Source organism: Pinus tabuliformis, chromosome X (genome assembly GCF_031772625.1).
Source record: "Pinus tabuliformis cultivar Carrire ecotype Pingquan chromosome X, CPIR1, whole genome shotgun sequence".
Lineage (NCBI taxonomy): Eukaryota > Viridiplantae > Streptophyta > Pinopsida > Pinales > Pinaceae > Pinus > Pinus tabuliformis.
Genome location: NC_142308.1, coordinates 277,677,553 through 277,684,675, shown reverse-complemented (window position 1 = coordinate 277,684,675; position 7,123 = coordinate 277,677,553).

The window sequence follows — 7,123 nt, the reverse complement described above, 5'->3', positions numbered from 1 at the left end:
CCTTGAAATGTTGAAGGTGCATTGGTAAGGCCAAAAGGCATGACCAAAAATTCATAATGACCCTCATGAGTTCTAAATGTCGTTTTCGGAATGTCTTCAATCTTCATTCTGATTTGATGATATCCCGAACGAAGATCCAACTTGGTGAAGTAAATTGATCCATGCAATTCATCCAGTAATTCATCAATGACAGGAATGGGGAACTTATCTTTAATAGTGAGCTTGTTGAGCTCCCTATAATCTGGACACATGCGCCATGATCCATCCTTCTTGTGCACCAATACTACTGGAGCTGAGAAAGAACTTTGACTCGGTTGAATTATACCAGCCTCTAGCATTTCTGCAACCATACGTTCAATTTCACTTTTTTGGACATATGGATATCTGTACGGCCTGATGTTTGGAGGAACACTTCCTGGAATCAGATGAATAGCATGATCATGATCACGCATAGGTGGGAGACCTTTGGGAGTCTCAAATACCTTGGAATGATTGTCCAGGACTTTTTGGAGATCTGGAGAAATAGATGATTCCAATGTGGAAACATCTAGCGAACATAATTGTGCAATTACACCTCTTTGCTCCTTTTTTAGAAGCTTTGTCATGCCATTAGAGCTGATTATCTTTCCTGGTTTCCCTGCAATACCCCTTAATTCAACTTCCTTTCCTTCCACAGAAAATTTCATGAAAAGTTCTTGAAAATTAAAAGCTATTGTACCCAAGGATTGTAGCCATTGGACTCCTAGTACAACATCAGCACCTCCCATTGGAATGGAAAGCATTGGGCTAGTCAATACATATTCTCCCATGGATAGCTTGATATTATGGCACTTTCCAGAACAATTTATTGTTCCTCCATTTGCAATCATCACTTGACACTCTGGTGCTGGATATAGGAAGCAATTCAATTCTTTTGCTACCCTACAATGAATAAAATTGTGGGTGCTTCCTGAATCAATCAACACTATTACCTTTTTCTTCTTGATTTGTCCTTCTATCTTGATGGTTTGAGGAGTGGTAATTCCCGCCAATGCATTACAAGATATGGTCGGATTTATTTGTTCTTCATCTAGGCTTTGTTCCTGGAATATATCCTCTTCTTTTGACCTTTCTTGCTCCTTTTCTTCTTCCTCTTCACAATCTATGTAGAATAATTTCTTCTCAGCACACTTATGACCTTTTGTGTATTTGCTATCACAATTGTAACAAAGCCCTTTTGCTCTTTTTTCTTCCAATTGTTGTGGTGTCAACCTTGTAGGTTGTGGAAGACTATGGGCAACAACACTTCCGTCTTTATAGTTGTGAATGGTATGCTTCCTAGTTGCCATAATTTTGCTTTCCATTTTTCTTGCTAACCTGAATGCCTTCTCTAATGAATCAGGTTCCCAAAGGCGCACATCATGTTGGATATTATCCTTTAAAGACCCTATGAACACATCAATCCTATGCTCCTCTGGAATATCTTTTACCCTTATGTTCAATTTTTGGAACTCCTCAATGTGCTCCATTATTGAACCCTTTTGTTTGAGACTTATCAATTGGCTAAAAAAAGTGTTGCTTTTTGTATCCTCATAATGTGCTATCAATTCTTCCGTAAAAATTGCCCAAGTGATAAATTGTTTACGAGAACAAAGCCATTGATACCATACAAACTGATTTGGTTCCAAATATAAAGTTGCCATACGTACCTTTTGTGTGTTTTGCACATTATTGAGATCGAAGAATTGCTCCATCTGTAATATCCATGTGGCGGGATCCTTGCCATCAAACTTCCTCATATCGATTTTTGGAACATGGTGAGTCTTCGATCCAACATTAGAGTCTATGGAATCATGATTAACATTTCTTTTGTTCTCATCATGAGTTTCCTTTAGTACTCTTTCACCCTTAGTGACTATTTCTTGTAGCAACTTATCCATCTTATCATCCATGCCATCAATTTTAGCGTCCATGTCATTCACCTTAGCTTCCATGCCATCCATCTTAGCTTCTACACCTTTCTTTAAACCATCCATCTTAGCTTCTACATCTTTCCTTAAACCATCCATTTTAGATTCTGTTGCTTTTTGTGCAAGTGACACTCGTTGCACTTGTTCTTGTAATTTTGATATATCATATAGCATTTCTTCTTCTTCTTCATGAGTCATGCTAGAGCTTTCAGGCTCCTTACTAGGTGTTTGCATTTTCTTTCCTCGGGGCATCAGTTACCGATAATAATTCTCTAATATGCCCTTTGAATTCCTTCAAAATAAATTTTCAAACCAAGCTTAAGCAAAAATTAAAGAAAATCTACACACCTTTTTTCACTTTGTAGGAGCTCGATATTGCCTCCGATTTATCTCTGTACTTTCTGATTGTCTAGTTCTGAATTTGTGACCGGTAGTAGCCCTCTGTGTCCTCTTTCCAATGCCACAAGTCTGACCCAAATTGGATTCTCCAAGGAAGAGTTATGCGAAATCTCCCACAGTGACTTGATTATAGACTAGTTCAGTAGAGTGAACTTGTACAACCTGCCACATGTCACTGTTTTAACCTTTGACTCTGAAAAATATATAAAAGAAAACTAAAGTCCGTCCTCTTTCTGTACCTTCTTACAAAATTTCAATCCGATGCTCAAAAAGAAAGTTATGACGATTTTCCCCAGGTCACCTGTTTTGAGTGTAATTCAGGAGTCTGCAAAAAGACCAACTTCCTCAGATCATATCTCCGAACATATCGTGCGAAAAACTCTGAAATTCAGACCCAAGGTTCAGCGCGATTTCTTCTCAAATGGGTTTTTTTTTTGACTTCTGAAACGTCACAGAAAAAAAGTTATAGCGAAAATTCCACGATGACCTGTTTGGAGCAGCGAAACCCTAGAATCGAAAGCTCTGATACCAAATGTTATGAAACCAGCTCAAGAAAAGATAGAAAAGAAAGATCAACTCTTAGAATTCAGCCTCTTCGAGGGGGCAACCTCCTTTACATTACATAAATGAACAATTCTTGGATGATACAAATGACAAAACCTCCTTTCTATATATAGGAGTCTAAGGAGTCACAATATAATCCAGCCGACCTAACAATAATAATATAAAGCCACAAAAATAATAATAGAGGGATTCTAAGGGGCACAGAAATAACAATATGTGGGTAATAGGGGCACAACAATATAAATAAGGGGTATAACTACAATAGTAATGGAGTAATCACTAGTATTATAGGGACCCAACAGGCAAGATCAACCACGTGGTTCGATAGGGATGTCTATTTCTCCAGATCTTAGATTCCTTATTGCAGAACTTGATACTCTCTATGAAGCAATGAAGCAAATCACTAAAGTTTTTGGAATTAAAAATGAACTTAGAGCCCATCAACTCGAAAATGAGTTGCTTACATTGGACCGCAATAATTTTTCTTGCATTGAAGATTTTTTGTCCAAGTTCAAGACCCTTAGACTTCTCTTGGAAGGTGTTAAGGTTAAGAAAGAAGATAGTAACCTTATCTATTCCATTCTTACTAAGTTGGGACCAGCCTACTCTGTGTTTGTTTCCACCTTCCATTCTACAAGAGAAGCCTTCATTTCTCAAGGACAAACCTACAAGTCCCCTTCCTTTGATTCCTTTTGTGATTCTTTAATAAGAGAACAAGAAAAACTCTTACATCTTGGTCTTCTTAACCTTGGAAACTCTTCTAAGAAAGCCTTAGCCGCTCAACAGCAACCAAATTCAAAGAATCCTAAGAAGTCATATCCTAAAAGGAATGGTCCTAAACCAAACAAGGGTCCTAAGCAATTTCAACCTCCAAACAAAAAATCATTTCAACAAAATGATAAGGCAAATAAAAACAAAGGGAAGAAGACTGATAAACATTGCCACTTTTGTAATCGAGATGGCCACTTAGAATCCAAATGCTTTAAGAAGATGGAAGCCTTGGAAGCAGCAATGAAGAAGCATAACATCCATTTGGAGCACTCTTCAACTTCAACTTCATATTTAGGAATAACACTTTATGCATGTGGTTCTCAAGCATCTCGGTCTGGCTATGCACTAAATGTATCTTGTTCTTCTCATTCTCGTGAGTAGCTTATTGATTCTGGAGCTTCTTATCACATGGCCAAAAACAAAGCCATGTTTTCTTCTTTAAATGATTGTAACACCAAAAATATATATGTTGGTGATGATAGATCTCTTAGTGTTGTAGGGACTGGAACTGTTCAGATAGACAATGGTTAATTTAATGATGTATTATGTGTTCCAACCTTATCCTGCAACCTTCTATCTGTATATCAGATAACTCATTTAGGGGAAGGTAAAATCGTTGAATTTTCACCTCACGATGTTGTAATTAAGGACCTAAGATATCCTCGATAGATTTTAGCTACTGGCATTGCTGATGACTCTACAAGGTTGTATAAGTTTAACAAATTTGGGTCATCAAATCTTCCCTCGGTATTTGTTGCTCATAATGATGAAGTGAGTAAACTTTGGCATGAGCGATTTGGTCACTTAAACTATCACTCCCTTCAGAATCTATGTAAAGAAAATATGGTGACAGGTCTTCCAATGGTATCTTGTAGATGGTGTTTGTTCCAGATGTGTACTCAGAAAATACCATTGAGATAGTTTTGAAAAATGTGCCTCTTGGCATGCCTCCGCCCCTTTAAAACTTGTGCATAGTGATTTATGTGGTCCACTTCCTGTTGTTTCATTCTCTGGCTACAAGTATTTCTTAACTCTCATTGGTGATTTCTCTAGACGCACTTGGGTATACTTCTTAAAACTCAAGAGTGAAGTATTTAACATGTTCTTGGCCTTTAAGGCCTTTGTTGAAAAACAATCTGGACATCAAATTCTTAAGCTAAGATCTGATAATGGCGGAGAATATGTTAACAAAAAATTCATCAACTTTTGCACTAAAAATGGAATTCAAATGCAACATACTGTTCCATATACTCCACAACAAAATGGTGTAGCTAAAAGGAAGAATCGCACCTTAAAGGAAATGGCTAATTGTATGCTTCAATCTAAAGGACTTAGTCTTAAATTTTGGGTAGAAGCAATTAACTGTGAAAATTACATAATAAATCGCACTCCTACTAAGGTTTCAAAGAATATCACTCCAGAAGAAGAATGGAGCTCAATTAAACTAGATGTAAGTCACTTTCATGTTTCTGGAAGTGAAGCATGGGCCCATATTCCAGATGAGAAACATAAAGCTTTAGAACCTAAGAGTGAAAAATGTATTTTTGTTGGATATTTTGAAGATGTCAAAGGATATAGACTTATTCCACTTAAGTCCAAAAATGTTATCATTAGAAGAGATGTAAAGTTTGCTGAAAATATATCGGCCTACGAGCCTAGTTCAGCGGATGTGCCACCTCTCTCTTCTACTTTTGAAAATATTTCTTCTTCAGATGATGAAAGCAAGGATGAAAATCCTCTCCCACCTTCTTAGGATCCTCCTTGAGCTCCTCAGCTTCCAAAATGGGTCCATGCTACTCGGGATGCAGCAAGATGATCTTGCTGGTGATCCTATAGATTAGCGATGTACACGTTCTCAATTCTATATAGCCTCTTCTTTACTGGCTGAAGTTTCAGCGAATTATGATCCTGACACCTTGTATAAGCTTCAGGCCATATAGATTGGGACGCAGCTATGAATGAAGAATATCATTCATTATTCGCAAATGATACATGGGATCTTGTTTCTCTACCAAAGGGACGAAAACTTGTTAGATGAAAATGGGAAAGTTGATAAACATAAATCATGTCTTGTTGCGAAGGGTTTTTCACAAGTTGAAGGCATTTACTACACTGAAACCTTCTCCCCTTTTGCCAAAATGAACTCTATCCGCCTTGTTATTTCCCTTGCTGCCTCTTTCAAATGGGAAGTCCATCAGATGGATGTTAAATCTGCCTTCTTGCATGGGGACTTGCATGAAGAAATCTATATGGAACAACCTATTTGCTTTCTATAAATAGACTCCAGCCTTGTATGTCGGCTTAAGAAATCCCTTTACGGTCTCAAGAAAGCTCCTCGGGCTTGGTATGCCAAAATGGATAGCTTTCTTTTAGAAACTGGCTTTTCTAGGTGTCGTTTTGACAATACTGTCTACACCAAGAAAGTGGGCAAGTCTCTTATCATTCTTGTTCTTTATGTTGATGATCTTATCCTCACTGGTAGTGATCCTAACCTTATCACCCATGTGAAGTCCAGCCTTAAAAAGAAGTTTGAAATGAAAGACTTAGGACACTTGCATTATTTTCTTGGTCTTCAAGTCTTGCAATCCAAGGAAGGTATTTCCCTTTCCTAGTCCAAGTATACCTATGATATTCTATGCCATTTTCACATGGAAGACTATAAGCTAGCCCCTTCTCCCTTTCAGTCTGGAGACAAACTTTCAATCACTTTTACTTCCCCTAAAGTTGATGCTACCTTATACCGTCAACTTGTAGGAAAACTTTTGTATCTGACCCATACTCGTCCTACCTTTCCTTTGTTGTTAGCCTTATCGCTCAGTTTATGCAAAACCCACATGAAATTCATTGGAAAGCAGCTAAAAGAATACTTCGTTATGTTTGAGGTACAATTCATTTTGGGATCCATTATAGTGCAGAAGCATCTCCTCTATTGGATTGTTTCACTGATTTTGATTGGGCTAGTGACCCTGATGATTAGAAGTATACAAAAGGTTATGTGTTCACTCTTGGTTCAGGACCTATTACATGGGCTTGCAAGAAACAAAGTTCCATTTATCTTTCTTCAGTAGAAGCAGAGTATCATGGTGCCATAGAAACTAGTAAGGAAGCCTTGTGGCTTCGTCAGATCCTGTCAGAGTTTGGCTTTCAGCAGCAGCATCCAACTACACTTTGGTGTGATAATCAAAGTGCCATTCAACTATGCAAATATCCAGTCCAACATCAATGCAGCAAACACATTGAACTACACATGCACTTCATCAGAAACCTAATTCACGACCATGTTCTTGAAGTGCAATATTGTTTAATAGATGATAAAGTTGCAGACATCTTTATAAAGGCTCTCACAGAGGCGAAGTTTACTAAACTTCGATTTATGGTTGGAGTTCAGGAAGTTGTCACTAATGGTGGATAGGCTCTAGTGCCTCCTTCCTTCTCCTATT